A 25,117-nucleotide genomic window follows, 5' to 3' on the forward strand; every position below is an offset into this window, starting at 1 on the left:
CCACTCAGTAAATACGTGGATCACTTCATTCAGCCTTTGGTCACAGAACTACCCTCGTATATAAAAGACACTACCCATATGATTTCAAAAATAGAAGGGAGAGAGTTTAATAAAGATACACAATGGTTGGTGTGTCTCGATATTGAAGCTCTATATGAATGTTTGTATTGCTTTATTTCGATATAAAAACATATCATAAAAGCATTGCATTACAGTATAACAATTTGATACAAACATTTAACATTTGGTATTAAAAAAGAAGCTTCGGAAGCAAATTGGCAATACAAAAAATGAAGAAGCTACAGATAGGCATAGCTTTGCAAAGGTAGGTTATTAGCCGGATCATAAAACTCATACAAGTAAAAGGGACTTTACTGAATTAATAGCATCTTTGCAGACCTTATTCGCCAAACCCAACCCAAGAATTTTGCCATACAACAGGCTAAAAAGGGTCTGGCATCAGAACATAGAATGCGTAGGGCTACCAAGTGTGATCTGGTGCCCAAGCTCTTACATAGTGGCTTGAGCCATCTCGACCTGGGGGCCGCATACGCATAACACTCGAACAGCAAATGGGCAGTAGACTCTACCTTTGAAACACAAAAGGGGCAATATGGTATGGTTTGCAATGGTGGTTTCCAGGTGGAAGTAAACAGCCCCACAGGCAGGACTCCCACCCTGAATTTAAAATACAATGATCTATCTCCAGGATTGTGGATCAGGTCCAGGTAAGGTTCTCTAAGTGGGAGCTCCTTAATTAAAAGAAACTGGGCAGCAGATTTGCAGTGGTTAGGGTTACACCTTCTCACATTAGCCGCCCACAACCAATAGATCTTCTTTAACGTTTGCTTAGGAGGAGCTGTTTTATTAACCCAAGCATCGCCTAGACCCAATTCATAAAGGAGCCGCTTGACCTCCTTGAGCCAGATAACTTTATGCCAGCTCGGAGAAGATAGGAGTTCTCGTAGGGCATCGGCATAGCTACACAATTCTGGAACATTCCATATCCTTGCCCACAATAGAAGGGGACGAAGCCTAGCTTGCTCACCTATGGGGTATGTGCCTGCATCAAGCAGGAGGGGGAGTGTAGGGGTACTGTGGGGTAACTTCATGAGATCTTTATGGAAGTTGTTTTCGAGGCAGGTTAGACAGTCAACTCTCTGTACACCCCACAGTTCCGCGCCATACAAAGCTGCACTCACCACCCTTGCCCTATAGATGTCCAGAAGTGCCCCAATAGGTTTAACAGATGAGGCACGTTGTTCTTTGAGCAGAGCCCCTGCAACCCTTTTATGGGTCAGAAACACCTTTTGCTGGTGTGCCTTCCAACTCATAGTGTCGCAGAGTCTTATACCCAAGTAGTCAAACTCTTTGACTCTTTCGAGTGGAACAAGGTCCAGAGCAGGGGGGAAGACAGATTTCCTAGGGGGGTTAATGACAAGGAATTTGGTCTTGCTTATATTTATAGAAAGGCCCCTGTTGTCGCAGAAGCCCTTGAATCTAGAAAGCAACTTTTGGATGCCCGATGGAGATTTAGAGATCAGAAGGGTGTCATCAGCAAATAGGAGCGTTGGTATCTTCCTACCTGCCAGGGAAGGTGCGTCAGATGGTTCCTGAAGAAGATGCTCCACCACTCCGTTCACATACAACGAGAACAGAGTGGGGGCCAGCACACAACCCTGGCGAACGCCCCTATCTACAGGGATACGAGATGTTTTTTCCCCCTGGAGACTCCATCTGATCTGGGCAAAATTGCTTTCATGAAACTTAATAAGCAGGGCCAATAAATAAGGGGGTATGCCCAACCCATCCAGGACTTTCCACAACTGGGCCCGCGGGACCAGATCGAAGGCAGTTCGCAAGTCTATAAAGACTAGATACAAGCTGCCTCCTCCCAGTACCACCACTTTCCAATATAACATTAAAAAGCGGAATGTCTGCTCAATTGTGCCTAAAACCCGCCTGAAAATCTTAGAGAACCTGATTGTCCTCCACCCACTGCAAGATCCTACCCAATACCACTTTACCCGCAACTTTTTGGGTTGAGTCAAGCAGGCTAATTGGGCGATAATTTGCTGGGTCGTCCCGACTGCCCTTCTTAAAAATAGGGACGACCTCTGCGCCCCGCCAGGAGTCAGGGAGAGGGGCTCCCAAGACAGCTGCATTCAGGAGTGAAGCAATTAATCTACTCCACAGTAGTGGGTATAACTTCAACAAGTCACTCGGAATTCCATCTGGGCTTGCAGCCTTATTGGTTACAATGCACTTAATCGCCCATTCAACTTCCTTAACACTAAAGGGACAGTCATTAGTTGTAGTAGTGGCTATGGCTGGGGGACTGGCCAAGGGACCCATGCTTAATTGGGGTTCACCCAATGGGATAGAGTAAAGCTTGGAAAAATGAACAAACCAAACGTCACCAGGAATGTTACAGGTAAGTTGTAGATCGATGGGCTTGTTCCTAGCTCTCAATAGGTCCCAAAACCCCTTGGAGTCCTTCATAGAGCTCGCCTCCGATAGTTCCCTCCAAAATTTATAATCATGTGCCTCCTTGGCCTTTGCCACAATTTTCTTGTAGGATTGCCTCGCAGATCTAACATTGGCTGTGTCCTTGGTCTTCACTGCGGAAATGAGCGCCCCCTTAGCAGCCCGACATTCAGTAGAATACCACTTGTCTCTTGACTTAGAAGGGCCTTTCACTGTGACCCTCACACTGGTATGGGGAATAAGAAACAAATCACTAACAGCAGCAGTAGTTTCTGAAAATATCGTTATAACAGCTGCAGTGTTGGTTCCTGGTTCATCAATGCGTAAACCCACCGCTGTCATTATGGACCCTGCTTGTGCCATCCTTTCCTCATCCCTTGCTGCTTTGGCCCATTTCAAACGCCTGCCACAGTTGGAGGGAACAACTTCATGAGATGTTTTCCACAGGTGGGCAGACTTAACTGGCTTCCTGACATGCCAAGGCGGGATGAGGGTTAAGGATAGAGGGTTGTGGTCACTATCACAGGATGCTATGACTTCCATGTCTTGCAGGAATGGCCACAGGTTGTAGTTCAACATGGTGTAGTCTATTCTGGAAGTGTGTCCGATTCTGTTATAAGTGTGGGCACCCATAAGGTCGGATTTAGATCGACCATTGGTTGGTCTCAGATCATGTTCCATACAGAGTGCGTTAATGTCTATCGCACTCTGGGACCATTTGCGAATTGGATCAAGAGTCAGAATAGGAATGCCTCTCCTTGTATCCTCATCCCATGAGTCAAGGATGTCCTCCCTCGCGAGTGGCTCAAAACAACAATTAAAATCACCTGCAAGGAGGACATAGGAGTCAGTGCTACAGGCACTTAATTCACCATTTAGCCCTGTGGCAGGAAGCGATGAAGCCCCACCCCTAGCCCCCCTTAGATAGAGGTTAAAAACCTCAAGCTTCCTTCCCCCTTGGCAGCGTATGGATATCCTCTGCAGGTCTGGGGAATGAGTGAACTTTTGGCTTACGTTTAGACCAAGTGCGATGCTGACCCATATTAAAAGGCCGCCAGACGGGCGACCCTTGCAACCTAGAGGTTGAGATGCTGGGACAAAGTAGGATGTAAATCCTACTCTGTGCCTGGGTTCAAGGCACCAGGTTTCTTGCAAAAGACAGATGTTATAGGAGTCCAAAAAAACATTCCACTCAGGGATGTCGATGTTACGGGCAAGTCCTGCCACGTTCCAACTTAAATTTTTTATCAGAGGGTCACCTGGGGTAGGAAGCCTTGGCGAATTATCAACACCAGCCGGAGAGCGTGCAGGGGTGACCGGTCCTACAGCCGCTATGGGTAACCTTTGGGGAAACTTGGCCTGCTGTTGGTTAGGAGCCCTTATAGCACCAGTTGAATTCTTATCTGTGAAAGCGATCTGCATGGGTAGCAAGGGGGTCATAGGCGGTGGGACGAACAAATGTATTGCAACATGGGATTCTAAGGAAATCGGAGTGGGCAATCCCTCCTCTATAGATGGAGCGTCTAGAGTTTCTTCCAGAACTGGGTATGCAGTAAGACTCTGATCAGGCAATGAAGGGAGATTATCAATGGGCCCTCGGGCCTGGGGTAAGGAGGCCTTTGCCAATACATCAGTGTTAGGTTGCCTTGCAAGTCAATCTACCTCCTCAAGGCCACCAAACCTGTTAGAGGTAGAAAGGCCACTCCAGCACGCAAGAGGATCTTGATAGGTAATGGGGTGGCTCCTCCATGCGTGGCGCTGCGCTAGGGACCAATCATTTTTCCGTGTGTTATTGGGGAGTGGCGGATAAAATAAAGAAAATAAAGACAAAGGCCTGGGTATAACACGAGAACCTTCAACGGTGGGACAGGAGCAAATGTGGTGTGCTGTAAGTGGGTCCTCAAAGGTCACCACTATACAGTCCCCAACTACGGTTTTCTTTGTGGGGCCCACCCAGGGGACACGACGCACCATCAGGACTCTGCTCTTCCCACCATTAGGAATTGGGCGGTGGACCAGTGATTCTCGTAGTGACCGTTTTCGATCTGGGAAACGCCCGTCAAAACAACCACATAATCATTGGCCTCTGTGGGAAGATCGATATAGCCCCCTCTAAAATTATTCTTGACAGGAGGGGCCCGAGAGTGTTGGGGGCGAGCTTCACTAGGGAGAGGTCTAAGAAGAGGGCCTATAATAGGCTTTAAGGGTGGTTGGGGGGGGGCGGGCGGCAACCTTAGATTTAGGAACAGCAGTGACTTGGTTCACACCCAGGGTTCGTGGCTTAGGAACCGGGCGTGCAGGCGCCGGTATGGGGCGAGGGAGATGTGGTGCTTGTGGTATTGGGTCCTCTACACCGAAGCCCTGGTTTTCAAGACTTCTCAAGCCAAGAGTAGCCAGAGCGATAATGCTTTTTTCCATCTCCAGCAAGCTGTTTTCGATGCCTGAGAGTCTGAGAGCAAGGGGGGAAAGAAGTTTCTTCAGTGTTTCCCAAACTATACCTATAAATTCCCCATCCTGCCCTTCCCGACCCTCACCATGTGTGCCCCCATCCTGAGCAGTATTAGTAGTAGGAGCAGGATCTGACCCCTCAATGCCCCCTCTCGATGTGGCTGTTCCCTGACAATGGTCCCTTCTGTTGCATTAGGTAGTAGTGCGCTGGGCAATTTCGATTTCTGAACCACCGCAACTCTTGCCTTCTTGCGATAGTAAGTATACCGGGAAATCCTTTTCCTTTTGGGTAGGTTGCCCTTGCTAGTATTGAACTTAGATGAGCCAAAAATTACCGGGGCAGGGAAGTTAGGGCTGGCATCATATTTGCCTTTGTGTGAGTTTAAGGATGCCGGGTTGGAAAAATGAAAACTGACATTCTGCATGGAAGATAACACAGGTGAATTCGGATCACCGGCGTCATCAACAACTGGCCCTGGGGCTGGAAAAGGGGGTTGTGAAATCGGAACCTGATGGACTTCTGCCTGCAAGACTAGAGCACTAGAAGGGGCGGGTCGCTCCGGGGTAACAGCAGAAGCTATGTGGCCCAATGAGGATTTTTTTGAGACTGCAATCACCTCCGATAGTCTTCTTGCGGCAGCCAATTCCAGAGAGACACGAGTCTGCAATTTGGAAATTTCTTGGTCAATCGCAAGATTAGTACGAGTGATGAAATCATCCATTGGACCACTAATTGATGGGCCTCCCTTAACAGCCTTACTACGAGTTAACCTGGTACACATAGTGAGACAGGAACAGGGACCGGGGTAAACCTCCAAATACAATGCAAAAGATGACGAATTACAACCCAGTTAGTCAGTGATGAGAGGTGGGCGAAAGAGGGTGGGCCAGTCCAGTCCTCTGCAGACCTCGAACGGCCCGCTCTTTGCCCGGTCTTCGCCCCGGTCGCTCCCGCGTGCTCCCGCGCAGCGGCAGCCCCGCCCAGTTATGTAGGATGTTGACAGGGCAGGGGGCGTGTCCGGCAGGGAGAGCGGCCACAGGTGTTCCGCGCAGGGACTCCTGGTCAACGGAGTCCCTGCTAGGCTGCTCGCAGCCCTGCCGGTGCGGGAGGGGTCAGTTGGTCTTCTCCTTTGCTCCCTCGACGGCTACTGGTGCAGCGGGACCCGCGGAGCGGGTCCGGCAAGTTACAGCGTCTTCCCCTCAACACGGGGCACCACAGCAACAGGCGGTGATTCGGATCCTCAACAGCACGCAGACAACAAGGTTTCCCGCAGGCTGTAAGCACAGTGCAGCTTTTGAGCTGTCAGGGGCGTGTCCGGCAGGGAGAGCGGCCACAGGTGTTCCGCGCAGGGACTCCTGGTCAACGGAGTCCCTGCTAGGCTGCTCGCAGCCCTGCCGGTGCGGGAGGGGTCAGTTGGTCTTCTCCTTTGCTCCCTCGACGGCTACTGGTGCAGCGGGACCCGCGGAGCGGGTCCGGCAAGTTACAGCGTCTTCCCCTCAACACGGGGCACCACAGCAACAGGCGGTGATTCGGATCCTCAACAGCACGCAGACAACAAGGAAGCTCTATATACAAATATCCCGCAAGAAGATACTGTAAGAATGATGAAGGATATTTTAGGTAATGAAAATGGCGACTTAACTTTGCAGAATACCTTTATTATAGAATGTATAGAGATAATTTTAAAAAACAATATTTTTCTATTCAAACAGGACTATTACTGTCAGATCAAGGGCACCAGTATGGGAGCCACATGTGCTCCCAGCCTGGCATGCCTATATGTAGGCAACTTCGAGACTCAGCATATTTACAACGAAATGTGTCCTTTTTTCGAGAATGTGAAGTGCTGGTCCCGTTTTATAGACGACATTTTCTTTATTTGGGACGGTGAGGAAAGGGAATTAGACACCTTTCTAGAATGGATAAATTGTGGGGATCCAAACCTTAAGTTTACTTCTAATAAAAGTCAAGTATCAGTAGACTTCCTAGATATTAAGAGCCACGAAAAAGAAGGAGTACTTAATGTGGACTTATTTGTAAAGCCCACAGACCGAAATACCCTTCTTCATCATAAGAGCTATCACCCCAGATGTCAAAAAGATGGGATACCCTTTAGCCAATTCCTAAGAATAAGGCGGAATTGTAGTGATAGAACGAGCTACGAAAAACATGCAGCCATTTTAAAAACCAAGCTCGCCCAGAGAGGATACCCCAAACGCTTAATAAAACAAGCATATAATCATGCTAAGTACTATAACCGTGACAGTTTATTCGAGGTATCTTCAAAAACAAATAACTGCAATGAAGGAATTATTATGGTAACTGACTATAATGGTTTCAGCAATAAAGTAAAGAATCTAATAAATAAAAACTGGACCATACTAAATAAAGCAGGAACAACACCTATGACTAAACCAATCTATGCGTACAGGAGAAACAAGACCATAAGAAATCACCTAGTACATACTTTTAAAGAATCAAAATGTGGAGGACAAAGAGATGTTGTGACCAATAATCCCATTAGGGGAAATTTGCCTTGTGGTTCTTGCTCACATTGCAAGAATATTATTAAGACTGATAAATTAGAAGTGCAGGGCATAACCCACTGGATGAATGAACACGTCAATTGCCGTACTACCAATGTAGTGTACCTGTTGTTATGTCCGTGTAACAAATGTTACATTGGAGAGATGGGGCGCGAAATGCGCCTACGTCTGACGGAACATCGCTCTGCAATAAGAAATCAAAAAAAGAATGCCCCTTTGGTTGAGCATTGGATAGCTGAAAATCACAACATTGATGAAATTAAGTGGTTTATTTTGGAAAAAATCAAGATCTCAGTAAGAGGGGGTGACCTGAACAAAAAACGAAAGCAAAGGGAATAATTTTATATGTCCAAATTCCAGTCATATTACCAAGGACTAAATGGTCGTGAGGAGTGGGACAGAATGATTCGATAATATTGCACATGTTGGCATATCCCTCCCTTATGTAATTTATCTGAAGCCAGTACAAAATGAGACACATGCTATAGTACTCCTCGTAATAATTATCAGCTTGAATAGGATTGATTTATGTGTTTAATTTTGTGCACAGGGAAATGGGAGTAGAACTGTTTTTCTTCTGGTAGAAAATAAAAACTGTATTACATGGTTGTATGTATGTTCGTGTAACACAGTAAAATTGACTCTGAGATAAAGTTACCATCACCAGAGCTTGTAAAGAAGTAGTCTGCACCATATATTGTTATTGTCTATAAGCAAAATGAGACACTGCTGCAACTAACACTGGATAAGAATTGAACCAAAACCGGTTTTTATCTGAATTGATAAATGAGTGAAAAGTATGTACTGTTTATATCCAACAGGTTAAAATGGTGACACACGCAAGACGAAATAATAACAGTATAACTTGGAGATGCAGCGAGCCCAGGGCTCGAACTCGCAGCCCTGTAGTCCCTATAGGACCACGATGTATATAAAAAAACTACCAATATGGCGTTGACATACGGGCATTGGTTTGCGTCTAATCTAGACAAATAAATAAACATACCGAGCGCCAAATCAGCGCGCTAATCTAATAAGAAGATGGGAACCAAAGTCAAAACTCCCACGATTACGTAACGAATATAGGGTCCGAACACGCAGTCCTGTAGTTCGCATAGGATCACCACTATAAACGACTAAAATGGCGCTGACACACGGGCGCCGCCAAGTAAATACATAGTAAGTGTAAAGCCACAGTCCACGGCCTCATAGTATCATCAAGTTCCTCGTCTGAATAAATTGACTAAACTAACGTTGATATACGGGCGCCGTAAATTAACTATAAAGTGAGGGGGAAGGTATAGCCTAGAGTTAGGTAGTTCTAATAAGACCCATAGCCAAAAAACTACCACAATGGCGCCACACACGTGCCGTAATAAATCTAATTGTACTAATCGAGGAGTTAATTGACACTCAATTATACATATGGAAAGGTATTTAAGGCCCGCGCATTTGACTGATGTCATTTGAAGCGGTCACAGCAGGAAGCCGTCGGAAGCAGGTTCGCCGAACGTCCGTGATTAGAAGGTAAGCACTTTGCCCTTGGGAGTTAGCTAATAGAGGACTGAATCCTTGGGGTTTTAAACAAGTAGTAAGAACATTCTTATGCTGCCCCCGGGAGCAAGATCTCTATTCTTTTATCTCCTCATGACCGTTAAATAGTAAGCGCATTGAGGCGGAATATATCCCCAGAGTATTAAGTATCAATAATTAACCAAAATCGGTCTCATGTAAAAAGTGTTTGAGACTCCTTAAAAGTAAGCACAGGATGATAGCGCCTTAGCAGTAGCTACCAGTATCGGTTGAAGTGATTAGCATGTAAAGGATAAAAGCTTTACAAAAAGGATACAAGTGGGTGCCGAAAAGAATGACTAAAATTGAGACACAAAGGGGTGTAAGAGTAGTAATTGTAGAAAAGAGTGTAACATGTAGTACAGTTATAGAAACCTGTGAAACTATGAAGACATGTAGATGATATAACAAATGTGATGTCAACCTTTTTGCCTACGACGTCCCTATTGAATATGATTTATTCATTGTTCAGGTCGGGAGAAGATTGAATTGAAAACACTTCCCCACCCGATAGTGAAACCTATAGCGGTTAATGAAAAAGAAAATTACAAGCTGTATTTCGGGCATTTAAAGGACATTACATCCCTAATAGGTACGTACACCATACCCTTTTCTTTGACCAACTATGATAGGGTAAACGATAATCTATAATTACCGGACATAAACGTATTAAAGCACAACGTCATGTTATTTCAGCACAGGTATAAAGACACCACGTGAGAGGGTGTAAGCAAGAACAGCCTGAGTGTCGGCATTAGGTGTAAAAGTTATTGGTATGTATTGGTGTGACCAATTCCATATATATTCAGTAGTTTAATACTATGACCCACACCCCTTCAGTAATCTTTGTGTTCTTCATAGGCGCAGTAAGATTACCGAATATATACGGTGCACATTGAAAAAAAGCATCCGCTTCGATAGACACCTTTATTTAAAGGGTCAACTAAAACTCTATGAGTAAGTGGTATACGAGAAATGTAAGAACCAGCCACAACTATTTTTTAGTATGGTATATAATTCCATGCTCTTCTTTTATAGAAAGTCAATGATTGAATAAGACTATGGTGTGAGTGATTTAAAGCGCAACGCCAAACGGAAATAGAAGAGTCCTGAAAATTAACATAAGGACTTCAATCCCTATACTTCAAGTAAGGGCATTCAACACGCTAATAGTGAACACCACTAGACTAGTCCACAACTAGAATAAAAAAACTCTCTATAGGAACAATGTATTGATTATATTTATTTTTCTTTTTTAGAAAGAAGTAAAAAATCTTTGGTTTTAAATTTCGTCCGTCCTGAGGAAGGTGCCACAAATGTAACCTACGCACCGAAACGCGTCGACAATGGGACTTTTTACTGTATATGAATTGTTTGTATTGTGTACTTAATTTGAATATACAAAAGTATAAAAAAATCTTTTAATCTGGTGTGACTCTGCGTTAGATACCGTAACTTCGAATTGTTAGAAAGTGGATAAGAGTGTAACAGAGCACCCTTTTAAAATTTTAAGTGTTTATAATTCTAAACATGGTTTACAAATGTAAATGTTTCTTTAAAAAAAGAAAACTTTGAGAGCAACAAAGAATGACATTCTAGTGTGGAGTACTAATGTTAACTAAAATCATAATCACAAAGCAATAAGAATTGATTTAAATGTGTAGGCCTCATGGTCACTAACTGAAAGATTAATACACAGAAAGGAATTTCTTTTTGATAAGTGATTTCTCTGTTGCTCCAGCTTCCTTCTATTTACACTGTAGCTCAGAGTCTCCCCCCGGACCCCTGCCTTGAAGCTATCCCAGACCATACCCTCTGTTGCACTGCCCCTATTTATTGCCCGGTATCGCTCAATCCACTGCGTCATATGTTGGATATACATCTCATCTTTCAAGAGCGCTCTTTCAAAAGTCCAGACTGTACCCCCCCTTGGTATTGATAGCACAGTTACGCTTAAAATCAGGGGATTATGAGCGGCCAACAAACGTGGCATTCTTTCAATCTGTAGATTTGAAGAGCAAGTATTACTGGTCAAAAAATAATCTAGTCTTACACTCACCCTGTGAGGCGCAGAGTAGTACGTATATCCCTTCTCTTCTGGCTTTAGGGCATCCCAAACATCTAACAAACCATTATTCCTAGTCAAAGAACAGAGTGCTTGGAAGACTCTTCTCTTCCTTCCTTGGTACCTAGCGGGGGATCCTAACTCTAATCCCAGCCCCCCTGCTCCATTACTATTACAATCTCCTCCGAGCACAATACGGGGTGCCCAAGTAGCCAACTCTACATCTAAATATTCAAAGATTTCCGGGTCATCCCCTGTAGAGCCATAGATAGAGCATAGATTTATCCATTCCTCACCAACTAAACACTCTAGCAGAGCCCACCTCCCCCAAGCGTCTTCCAATTTCTTTCTAGTAGTAATACCCCTCTGTCTTGATAATATTGCCACCCCCTGTTCCTAGAACCCTGTCTTGAAAAGGCTAGAACTAAGAACCCCATCTGCTCCAGCAAATATACTTCTGATGCCATAATATGCGTTTCTTGCAAGAGTAAGAAATCCACTCTCATACTTCTTATTAAAGTAGACACCTTCTGCCTCTTCTGCCTGTCATTTAGACCGCATACATTCCATGTCAAGATCCGTATAGCCATCAAAAAACGTCAGATGATTGGCCAAGCCACTTCACACCCTTCAACTTAAACATTGTGTTAGACAAACGTGAATTCCGCACTTGTTTATTATTTATCATCTTCTTATTTCTTTTTGTTTCTCTGTAGTAATTTCTTACATTGTGCCCCTCACCACCCCCACATCCCCTCCCCCACCCCTGAGATCCCACCCTGACGATCCCACCCCCCCTACTGGCAAATAGGTCCATGAGACCTATATGTGACAGCTGTGACCTCACAGGATTGCCGTGCCCCCTCCCTGCCATTATGCCTACCTATACACACCAAACTCCCTGAGTACAGACACATCACTCTCCATAATTTTCTGTGTTCCCCCTTTTAGTCCTATTTCCTTTCCAGTCTCACATCCCTGCTGAAATGTATTTCTACTTATTTTTTAGAAACAGTCACCTGTCTCTATGTCTTTCGACTTCCATGTAAAGCCAGAGCCACTGTATCCTCCTTAGCAGCCTGGGGTCTCTTTTCGTTCAGCCATATCAAAAACTCTTGAGCCTTAATCTCAGAATAAAAAATCTTAAACTGACCATCTCTTACTACTTTTAATCGGCTAGGAAACATTAAGTATGCCTCACATCCTATTTTTTGTAATGGCGTGATCAGCTCCCGCATTCTCCATCTCCTTTCTACTGTCGTATGACAGAAGTCAGGCCTTGCAAAAAATTCCACATCCTTATATCTACACTTAGCCTGAGATTTTGCCTTTGCCATAATTTCTTCCCTCAAAAGATAGTTTCCTACATAGATAAGTATTGCTCTAGGTTTGGATGACGAATTTCCCTTACTCTGTGTAAATGGAAATCTATGTGCACGTTGTATTTCTGCCTCCCAGTTCCATCCTGTTATCTCTGGCAGTGCACCTCTAAGTAACTCAATTACATATGTCCGCACATCCTGCCCCTCCTTCCCCTCTGCCACACCCAAAAGTCTTATATTATTCCTTCGCTGTCTGTTCTCGAAGTCTTCCAACTTCCATAAGACATCTGATGTAGTCTTCTCTTGCTCTTGCTTGAACTCCTGCCATTTCCTGACTTTGTCTTCTAGATTACCAGTTCTCTCTTCTACCTCTGTAACTCTTCCGACCAAGTCTGTATATAATTTATTTACCTTCCGGAGAGAGCCTTGTATCTTTTTACTTTCTTGCCTCGCTCTATGACTCTCCACTCTTGCTTAATCCTGAATCTGCTTCAGAATTGAATACATTATGTCAAAGCCCAGAGGCGGTTGACCTTGACTCTGTCTCTGTAACTGATCTTGCAAAGGAGCAGCCCCTGCACCCTCTTGATACAACTGTGATGTTGTAGAGTAGTCCCAATCCAGTCTTTTTACCACCTCTGTTTGTGAGGGACTTACACCAAATTTTGATCTGCTCCGTCGCTTTATCGTTAAATTTTTTTTTTGATTTACATCGAGAGGGTGATTTCTGCACTGTGTCATCACCCATCTCTGGAGTAGCTGATGTATCTGAGACTAATCCAGATGCTAGTAGTTTGATTTCCGTGTCTGAAGGGCTTGGAGCAGATTCAGAGTCAGTCTCAGCCCCCCCCATACCCTGTTCCTCCTCCTCCTCACCCTCATTCACAGAGAAAAAACAGTCATCACTGGGTGAGCCAAGATTTATGCTAGAACATGATATAAAGTCTCCATTTTGCAATTCAGAGTCTACAGCTGTCTCACCAATCTGAGTCTGCGGCAACATTGATAAGGAGATATAGTCCCACCTCTATTCTGCTCCTCTGTATCACCGACGTTCGGATTATGCAGTAAGTCACCCCCCAAATCGTCACGCAGATCCTGTAAAGTTGATCCTGACTTATCACCTATCTTCTGAGGACATTCCTTTATTAGTTCCCCCTGCATGGCCACTTTAATTACAATATCTGTCTGTTCTGTATTTATGTTCATAGTTCTAGGCCGCTCGTGCCCCTGTTCCTGCTCTTGCGCTGCCTGTGTTCTCTCCAGAATCTTTGGGACAGGAGAATCCACATTTTTGCCCTGACTCTCTCCCCCTAGCGGCGAACACACTCTACCTACAGCTAAGGGCTCTGTGCAGTCCCGGTCAAGAAATGTCAAATCCTTCCCCAGCCGCTGTTCCGCCCCCTGCAAGTCCGCCGCTCCCGCTCCCGTACCTGAACACACAGCCGTCGCAGCTCTAGGAATACTGCCGTTGTCTAAGCTCTGAAATTCTGCCGGGGGATCAACCTCAGAAGTTGCGAGGAGCGGGGGTCGCACTACCTCTTCAGCCGCTACCTTAGCAGTCACCGTCACTTTGACGTTCGCATTAGCCACCATTGTGGATGAAAACGCCTCGAATACTGTAGGCTGTCTCAAGCCTGCTTGCTTCGATCCTGCCTACTCAGAGGTCTTGGTTCCAACATTATGCCTCCTATTAGAGGTTGGCTTGTCCTTATTTTTATCTTTCTTCTCCTTCGGGAAGGCTCCACCGGTGCAATCAACAGGACTACCGAGATCGTTATCTCGCTGGGTCACTCGCTCCTCCTGGTTGCGTAAAGGTTTCTTTGTCCGTAGATTTGCCGCTGGAGCATCAGAATCGCTCCAAACAACTATATCCTTATCATCCCTCACATTCTTCTGCGGTTTCGGAGCCATTACGTTCCACGACCTCCTTACCCTGCACCAGTGGTTCCAACCCCAGCCAACAATCCCCACCAGGAGCTGCAGAGAACGAGTCAGTTTGTATTCAGCGCTCTGTTTAATATTCCAAAATATCCGCGTTATTACGGAAGCAGACACCGCTTCGATGTCGATGTCAAAGACAAAAGGTAAGTTAAATTTCGATTTGCTCTCTCCGAGTCTATACAGCATGCTTTATATTATCAGGGATTATCCAGGGTCTTTTTTTTCCGCTCTCATCCCAGAAGAAAGGTGTGCTTCATTTGTTCAATTTCCTCCTAGCAGGGGAGAGATGAGAAACACGTCCTCTCCCTACGGCCTGTCAGCGGCCATCTTGCCACCACTACAAATCCATTCCCATGCTATCTTCACATTACCAGACAACATTCCTTTGAGAGAGACCTATTGGCATTGCCAATACTTGTAAAACTTTTAATTTGCTGTTGCGTGTGACTTTAAGACTTTCACGTCTGTGAATGATGAGGCAACAACTAGTTATTATGTTAAGAACCCAGCAAGGACTGCATTTTAAAAATATTTTAAATGTGTATATTTTAAGCCTGCATTGCACTGATTGGCCTTCCAAATGGCAAGCAGCATAGTCTTCTGCCAAGTAAGAATGCTCAGAAGTAGTTAAAAATAACCTATCCATTTCATAGGCTTAGTGGTGGTATAAATGTAGGGGGACAAAGTCCGTCCGCCATCCTGTCTGGGGCAAGGACCGTCCACCACAAGGGCGGAGGTACCGTGCCCCGAATTAGGATGCACCCGCCACAGTGGCGGGTGCATCCCGCATTTTTAACATTGCGGCCGACGGTGCTGAAAGCACCGTCCGCCGCAATGTCAAAAATGCATGTTGTGCGTTTCACAGCACAACATGACAGGCCATGTTGTACTGTGAAATGCAGGGGGGTACCAGGGGTACCCCCCATGTGCACCCTCCACCCCCCCTTCACCCTCGGTGCCCGGAACGGGCCCCCAAAGCAAAGCCTGTATGCCTTCGGAAAGGCATCTGCATCCGGCCATCGTAATATGGCTGGCGGTGTCTGGAAGACACCGCCAGCCATATGAACCCTTTTCTGCCCCGGCCGCAAGCCGACCGGGGCGGAAAAGCGGCGGACGGTGTATCTGTCCGCCGCAGTCCCCCCCGTCATTGTAATATGGCGGAGGGGAAATTTTTGGCGGACGGGCACAGATGGCAGATGGATCGCCACCACCTGCATGGCGGTGGCGATCCGTCCGCCATCCTAATCGGCCCCATAATTAGGAAAACTGTACCACCAATGATCATTCCTGTAAAAGACATTTCTTATTGTGTATGATGTATTTGAATTCAACTATATGACTAATCAATTTTTGTCTACTGGGTAATGTTGAACAATATTAAAATAACATTTCATTAAAATTGATTAATAAAAGTTTCAGATATTTTGATGGTGAGAATATTATTTATAGACGTTGTGGAAACTCCATAGTTGTGAGTTTAATGCAGAAAATTAGAGAGTGTGGATGTAACATTTTAGTACAACCATTGTTGTGTTAAAAATTCTTCACTTAGAAATATTGGATGCTTATACAGAAACTTGAAAATACTGCTTCTTTTGTGCACATATCCCAAGACCCTTAGAATGTATCCTTAAGCTGGTAAGAGACAGATTATATGTATCAACACATGTTTCTTAACACATGACTCCACTATGTATTTTTCCATCGAATACCAAAAGTTGTCTTTTGTTCGATTTTTAGGCTGGCAAGACTTTTGATTGTACTATATAGTGTATACTATGATTTACACTATTTACTTCTATGGTTGTATTAATATACACATATGTGCACAGTGTCATATGTCTTTTGTTACTATGTTGAGTGTGAGAAGAGGCCATGACTTACAACATTCAAAGCATCTGTTGAGTCATGATGCTTCTCTGCTCCCTCAACAATGGCCATTTGAGAAAATCCCTCTTTTTGCATGATCACTACTGATTGTTTTACTGACTGGTATGGCTGTTTTTCAACTCTGCACACTGGTGTATTTCTGTTCAGTTTCCAGTTTATGTTCTCTGACTGCTAAAAAATGAAAATTGGCTAAACACTAATTGACATATTTAACTTTCCAGGAAGGCCAAAGCACATGGTGCAGAAAAATACATCAACAGAATGGAACATTACATGCCACCTGTGGACTGCAGTACCAATTTTGCCATCGACTAGACTAGACCTACAAGTATAAACTGAGTGCTACAGCTTTTAAACCTGCAGCTGAATTCCAAACTATTAAAACGGAACTATCCAAACAACATACTGAAGGCAATTGGTCAAAAGAACTGGAGGATCTCAATGAAAAACTTGACAAATTTGCCAAATAAAACCATTAACTAAAAATCAAAAGATTTCGGAGAGATACCGTAGACTACAAATTGAACAAAGTTTACACTTGGGCGATAGTTTAAAGTCAACGCAAATGGAACAAACAACCTAATGCAGGTTCATCTCAGGAAAGTGTTGTCTCGGATTCAGATGTCGCGCAAAACAGACCACTCATTCTTAAAACAATGGGGATATGCTCACAAATTAATCGAAAAATCCATCAATAAAGCTGCATCATCAAACAGAGAGCAACTACTTTAAAAACAGCTTCTGTCACTCAGAAAGAAACCATATGCATATTAAAATATTTCACTAGAGCACATCAAATGAAATCCATTATTAATAAACATTGGGCAATCATCCAAACTGACCCTGATCTGCAACATCTATATGATCAGAAACCCACATTCGCCTTTCAACGGTCGAGAAATTAAAAAGTACTTTTGACAAAAAGTCAAAGAACAGATCAAATCCATCATAAAGGCATGCAGAAATGCGTAAACTGTGTACACTGTAACAATGCCATCACCGGCAGTAATTTCACACACCCTATGAAAGGCACTACCATTCCATTACTACATTCAAGTACTTGTGACACATCAAATGTTATTTACGTGTTAAAAAATCCATGTGGAAAATTATATGTGGGAAGACTGAGTGCAAAATTAAAATCCGAATAACTGAACATAAAAGCAACATAAGAAAACAAAACACAAATTCTATAGTGGCAGTACATTGGTCACAAGCTGGTCACAATATTTCACAACTGTGCTTCACCAGTCTACAAGTGGTAAAACCTCAGCCTGGGATAGGCCCACACAAACAATTGGTGAAATCAGAATGTGTTTGGATAAAAAAATTTAATACAATGCACCCATTAGGGATGAATGATAGATCGGAATTTTCTTGTTTCTAATGAGTTAGATCTCTTTTTCTTGCCATGCATGAGCTGGATTACTGGTTGTTTCTTAAATAGCTTAGTCAGATCATTATGTTTATTCACTCTGTAAAACTCACGACATAAGATTTTAAGGTTCCTGTTATTGATAAGGCAGCAGGAATAGTTTGATTTGCACAGTGGTGGGGCTAGTGTTCCACAGGAGTACGTAGGCTGTTTTTGTTTATATTAGGGTTGATGAGTAAATTTTCACTTTTTGAATGCCTATCACTACGCACGTTACGTTAACACGTAATAAACCGGACAGCATACACAGCTTGATACGTTCACGTACCGCGCACAGAAGAGGCAGAGACTAACACGCAATACACCAGGTAAGCAGGGTGCTCACCATGCTTTTTCACACCAGGTATCAGAAGTTATAACTAATGTTCCTGTTCGCATGTTTCACGAAAGAGTCTGCCACAATTCGGTCACTTAATCGTCAAGGGAAGCATGATCACTTTCGGTACCATTTTCCAGCTTTCAGAGATATGTTATCTCACAAGTCAGAATGATCAAACGAGTTATCTAACAGACTTCATAGTTACAATTGAGCATTTCGCTCAATGGAAATTTAATTTTGGAGCATAATAATGCATGCTTTCAGACACGATTTTGAAACCACAGTCAACATTAAGCACACGTTGAACCGGGAAGGTAGTATTTACTTTATTATTTATTTTATCATTTTCTTTATTTGCATGATCATTTGGCTGAGGACTGGATTTATTGGTTTTCTGTTTTTTGATTATGTTGTAGAGATTACAATTGGAAGACCCCTGATGAAGGGTCTATTCTGACCCAAAATGCATTGGGTCGCATCTTCGCAATGTTTACTGAATCAATTGTGGAAAAACAATACATTATCATGGATATGTATGATGAATGAATATCATAATCAATTAAAGAGGATGATTAATCATGGATAAAAGTGTGATTTATTGAAAAAGTTAACTTATTGGAGATAAAGAAAAACTACTGGAGAAAATAAGAAGAAAAACCATTGTCTTTTGATGTTAAGTGTGACCAGCAGCTAGGGAGTGGTTTCCCACACCGAGCATTCATTTATTGAGTGTGTGGAGGGGCCATGACACACAATATGCAAAGCATCTGTTGCTTTATGATGCTTATCTGCTCCCTCAACAATGACCATTTGAGAAAATCCCTCTTTTTGCATGATCACTACTGCATGTTTTACTGACTGGTATAGCTGTTTTTCAACTTTCAAAATTGGCTAAACACTAATTGACATACTTTCCAGGAATGTCAAAACACATGGTGCAGAAAAATACATCAACAGAATGGAAAGTTAAATGCCACCTGTGGACTGCAGTACCAATTTTGCCATCCACTAGGCTAGACCTACAAGTATAGTCTGAGTGCTACTGCTTTCAAACTTGCAGCTGAAATCCAAATTATTAAAACAGAACTATCCAAACAACATACTGAAGGCAATTGGTCAAAAGAACTGGAGGATCTCAATGAAAAACTTGACAAATATGCCAAATAAGTCCATGAATAAAAAATCTAAAAATTTCGGAGAGATACCACAGACTACAAACTGGATGAAGTCTACACCTGGGCTGAAGTTTATAGTCAACGTAAATAGTACAAACAACCTAATGCAGGTTCATCTCAGGAAAGTGTTGTCTCGGATTCAGATGTCGCGCAAAACAGACCACCCATTCTTCAAACAATGGGAATATCCTCAAAAATATATTGAAGAATCCATCAATAAAGCTGCTTCATTAAACAGAGACCAACTACTTCAAAAAACAGCTTCTGCCAAATCAAATCAAATTTAATTGATTTAGACTCATCAGAGATCCATAGTATAAAAATACAATATATACAGATAATATTAGTATTCATAGATTAGACATCTCTAAAACAACAGTAAGAAAGTTTTAAAAAATGTGAATACTTTATAACATACAAATTCAATGATGGCACTCTTATTAGCTGGATAGGAATAATTAATTAAAGCCACCACAGTTTTTAATTAAGTCTTTTAATGGTAAATTCCTCAATTACAACATCAAAATGCAACGCCTAACCTTATGTTCTAATGAAAATCTCAAATATTTCGGACTCACTTTATATTCTACTCTAGCTAAATATGGCTAAAAATTGGATAGCTGTAAACAATAAGCCTTATCAGTATCAAAGCTCAATCTCGGGTGGATTTTTTCAGGAAAAACTTCAGAAGTGCTGGTGACCAAGATTGCTGGAGTTTAATAGAACATTGAAAGGACTCCAAAGCAGTCTCTGTTTTCTTCAAAAGTATTTTTCCCTTGACCAGCCTTAAAAGTTTCCTGCCTTAAAAGCACACTCAATGAGCCTACAGGTGCATGTAGCAGATTATAGGCCCTTCTGATAAGGTTTGCTAAGGCTCTTGTATATGCACTGACTACTTCTAATTCTAGCCATAGCAATTGTACAGGTGTAGTTTGTCCTGTGGAAGTGATCATACGCAGACGTTTCCCTTCTTTGAAACTTATAAAAACCCCACCTTTTATAGAAATGTGCTCTAATGCGTAAATTAAAATAGGGGTAATCTTTGTGCGAGAAATTTCTAGGAGGGTTGAAAGATGCAGCCTCTCCGAAGATAGATAACATCCTTTCATTGCACTAAGATGAGATACAGCTTTTAATTCAGTGCATTGGAAGTGTGGAGCAGTTCCAAGAGACTGAGAAAATACTCTCCGAAGGTAGGTGTATTGGATACTACCTAAACTGGTATTCCTCCAAACTTCCAAGAGTTTTTTCTTTCTCCTTAACAGTAGTATTTTCATTTTTGAGATGTATACTTTTAAAAAATTGGTTTCTGTATAATTAAAAAGGGCATTCAGGTTACACTGAAGACTGATTGGGGTGAGGTCAAAGGTGACCACATTGTCAGTGTACATTAATAAACGGATTTTTTGAGATGCTAATTGTGGCGGGAAATTATTTTCCTCAGATAAGTGACTGAGGTGAGGAGCAATGAGAATAAAAGGGGGGCAAGGAGGCATCCCTGCTTGAGACCATTCTGTGTAGGAATCTCCTTAGTAAGACCTTTATCTCCTCCCATCTGGACTTTACACCATGTTGATATGTGTAAAGTTACTATTAGCCTCAATAAGTTTGCTGGGACTTCCAATTTCATAAATTTTCTCCACAGGGAGGGCCTATCCACCTTATCGAAGGCTGTAGAGAAATCAACAAATAAGCTATAAGCTACCTGAGTGTTACTCGTTACATATTTATCGATTTAAGTTTGCAAAATTGCAATGTTATCACTCACTGAATGGTTGATATGAAAGCCTGCTTGGACCATAGGGATTGCCCTCCTGGACGTGGTCCAGTCATTTAAATCGTCCAAGACGCTGGCCGCAAAGATCTTCCCTGTGGCGTGTAGGAGGGCAATTTGGTGGAAGTTGCTTGGAGAGAGGCTGGAATCTTTTTTCAAAAGAGGGACCGCAATGCTACACAACCAAGAGCTTGGAATATGGCCCATTTTGTAGCAGTATGCAAAAAGAGGGCCAGAAAGGTACTCCATCCTTCAATACAGTTTTTAAAACCTTAACGGGGATCCTGTCTGGTCCCATTGCTGCTGTAACTCTTGTTTTCCTTCTATAGTAAGTAGTTTGCTTTTCTGTAGGCAACGTTATCTGCTGGTCGAACTTGCTGCAGGTTTTAAACATATAGGGTTTTATATTGCTGGGAGTCGATGAATTAGTTCCCTACAATTCAGATAGGTAATCTACCAATTCCTTTTGTGGGACTGGTGTAGCTGTTGGTGGTGTGTTGCTTCCACTTGCTTTTGCAATTATACCCCAGAAGGACTTGCTATTTTTTTGCAGCACAGCCTCTTGTAGTCCACCCATTTTCTGTCCAGTATTGCTCTGTTATCTTCCATGCAGAGCCTTTTCCATTTTTTCTTCAGAACAGCAATTTCTGCCTTACTGGACGTTAAGAATTTAATAAATTGGAATCTGAATAACTTATTTAGCCGACTGGAGAGAGGGTACACTGGAGAGTCCTTCTTCCTTAGAGAACTGTTTTTGATGAGGGGTATATTCCGCTGCAGGGTACGAAATACAGAAATGAGAGAACTTTCAAAATGGGAGACTGGGTTTTCTCCTTTATTGACTTGTTCAGACAGCTGGGACTATTCCAGACTATTCAACCTTGTTTTTGCTGTATTAATACGTCTCCTTTTCCATTTGATAGAGACCATGAGGATATTTAATGTAAACAAAGGTCTATTTTAAGGAGAAGAAATGCATAATCTGCTTTGTACGAATTGTCTGGAGAAGTAGCGAAACTTGTTATATAAGTCATAGCTGCTGAAAACATAGCCCAATATGGAGAACCCTTTCTGTGTATAAGTCCCCAGCACATCTCCTTCCATTCTCCTATTCAAGATTATTCCGTTAATCCCATTGGTTAGTTCCAGCATCCTCTTCACTCTCTTGTCGGCCTTGATAGAAACTGGGAGGACGGGAGCTGGTAGAGAGCAAGGTTTTTCAATCTCAGGATTCTGGAATGTATTCAATAGTGCATCAGAGATTTTTGCATTAAAATCTCCCATTAAGAGTACTTGTGCATTACTGCTAGATCCTAGTGTAGTTTCTATTTGTTTAAATATATTTATAAGCACTATATCATGTTCGGGCAGGGAGGGACATAAATATTGAACAGAAATAATAATTTAATGGCACAGGCTCTTTTATCTAGCTACTTAAGCTTAAGGCATTGCACATTGAGACTGGACAGATGGATTATTTTGAAATTCCAACTCAGCTCCTCTAATAGTAGGATAGCCAAGTCTCCCTTTGTATGTTCTTGCCTCACCTTTATGGGCAGTATATTAAAGACAAAATTCATTTTCAGATCAAATTTATCTGCAGTCCATGTTTCCTGGAGGCATACTATTGAAGGATGGTTACTCAAAAGACAGGATCATGTTTTGGGGTCTAAGCCTGCTATATTCCACGAGATTATGGATAAGCTATTGCTTAAAAGGGACCTTAGCAATCTTATCTTGTTTATTACCATTGAGTTTGCTTGTGAGTTATGACCATGGATTGTTCTTTTGGTTGTTAGTTATGTTATTTACATTATCGTTCCATATCTATCTGTCTCCATCCTCAAAGCGTATTGTTAATTTATCTGGCAGGACTAGATTACACTCTCTTTTGGGAGTTGTTATTTTTGTAGTTTGATGATTAACCTTGAGCTTTCCCACATATGGTCTGAGTAAGGCTGTTGAGGAATTATTGCTTACACCTACTATGTAGAACCCTTTTTTATGTAGCTTTTCCCTTTCCTTAAGAATTAGAGATGATATCACGTTCAACCAAAATTCCACTCGCTCAGAAGTTGCATTAAGGTTGTCAGCAAATGATACCAGCTTTAATCCTGAAGAGAGGGGAAACTATGTAGTAACTTTCAGATCTTCTGGTGGTTCAAAGGATCTTGAACTTAGGTGAAGAGATCTGTTATCTTGAGTATGCTAAAGGAGTATTGGATCCCATTTTTGTCTTTCACCTCTGTGCAAATGTTATCTTATTTTATGGACTTAGGTGGGCGATGACAGCTCTTGGTTAGCTAAGTACTTTTAAACTCTAGCGGCAAAGGATTTAGTGCCAAAGAATTTAATTCCAGCAGGGGATCTTGGTTGGACAATAGGGATCTTAGACCTCGATCTAGAGGGGTCACTAAGATCGATATTTCTTCAGCTACACTGACCTTTTCATCCTTTGGTTCGATTTTAACATAGGGACCGTGTTCTGCGAAACGTAGTTAGCAAGATTTTTTCTATGTAATTCTTCGATTATCTTTGCTTTTTCTCTTAGTGGTAGTTGATTTTGTATTTGTGGGGTAGCTCTTTATGGGGTTTGTCTTATGTTTAGACTCCTCGTCTAGCCTCTTTGACTTTAAAGGACCATTAAAGTTTGGCCTAGTTGCCAGACTTCTTTTTAAAGTTAAAAATCAGATAACTAGTTAAGGCTTTTGTGGCTGATTTTTTAGCAGTTTTTTTGCTCTTCTTTTACTGTTGATTCCTTAAATAGTTTTGCAGAGAGTAGACTATCTCTGCTTTTCACTTTTTCTTTTTTCTATTACTGGTGGACTTTTTGATTTGAGCATCAGCACATGCTTTTTTCACACAGAACTTCTATATTCTCTATGACTTGAGTTGTTAATTGATCTGGCTCCTCCCTTAATCTGAACTTAGTCTGGGCCTTTTGCTAGCAGGGTTAATTTGATGATCCACCAGGCGCTGTAGTACTGTCGATTGAATTTCCAAAAGATGGTCAGTATTCATCGTAGATTTTTCCAACAATGAGAGAATTGATTCAAGAATCTTTCAAAACATAAATAATGCATTGGATACAATTTCTTGCTTATTGCTGAAGGGATCAGGGGACAGCAATGGAAAATCTGGTGAATGAGATAGATTTTCTTATATATTTGATGGTTTACTTGGAGTACTATTAAACACTTAGCATCTCTTTAGAGAACTTATAAGAGCTAGAGATGGGGTTTTTAGTGAGGACAGGAGGAAGTGGCGCTCAGACTTGTTTGCGTAATGTTCATGAGGATTCAAGTAATTACGATGCTGCCAGGTTGGGGGATTTACCCGATAACCCCCAGATTTTTGTGGGTCGAATGATCCACACTGGAAAATGAGCACAGTCCCGGGCACATGTGGTGAGGGTATTTACAGTCTGGGGTGTGTGATGAGCTGGAAATAAGTTCCAGTCCAAACCACGAAATCCAGTGTTGTTGAACCGCATCTTCACCGATAGTCCAGGCGTACTCGCCGCACTATGTGTCCCGATCCGGACCCCAAGAACCTTTATCCGGCCTCTACATCTCTACAATTCTCTAGCCTCTCTGCCTCAATCACCTGCAGACACTTGACACCTACCCACCTACTACTGGGCACTACCTACCCTCCTACCGCCACCACGTACCCACAGTGGCATCCGTATCTAATCTCAAAGCCCTCGGATCTCTTCGCGGGGCATCTACGAATCTAGCAATTTGGCTCCTTCTTACAGTACCGGGAGTTTCATTCAACCCATGGCAGCACCACCTTCAACGATCCTATTTCAAGCTCATCGCACACCCCAGACTGGGTTTGAATTATCACCGGTCACCTGGGGCCTGCTCCTCCTCCTCTTACGACCCGGAACAGCCCTGAAGAGTCACAGGATAACTCCTTGTGATGAAACATGTGTCAGATGTTTGTTTTGGCCAAATACAGTTGTTACCTTGTGATACATAAAAAACTGTCAGGATCACTGCTCTCTTCAGGATCTGGCCGATGCTCAAAGGGGTCCACCGCCAGATATCCCCAAACTCTGTCGATATAACATCCAGAGTGTTGAGGTGATCAGGCGAGGGAAAAAAGGGTAGGGAAGGTGCAGCGTGGGAATA

Source organism: Lissotriton helveticus, chromosome 5_1, assembly GCF_964261635.1.
Source record: "Lissotriton helveticus chromosome 5_1, aLisHel1.1, whole genome shotgun sequence".
NCBI lineage: Eukaryota > Metazoa > Chordata > Amphibia > Caudata > Salamandridae > Lissotriton > Lissotriton helveticus.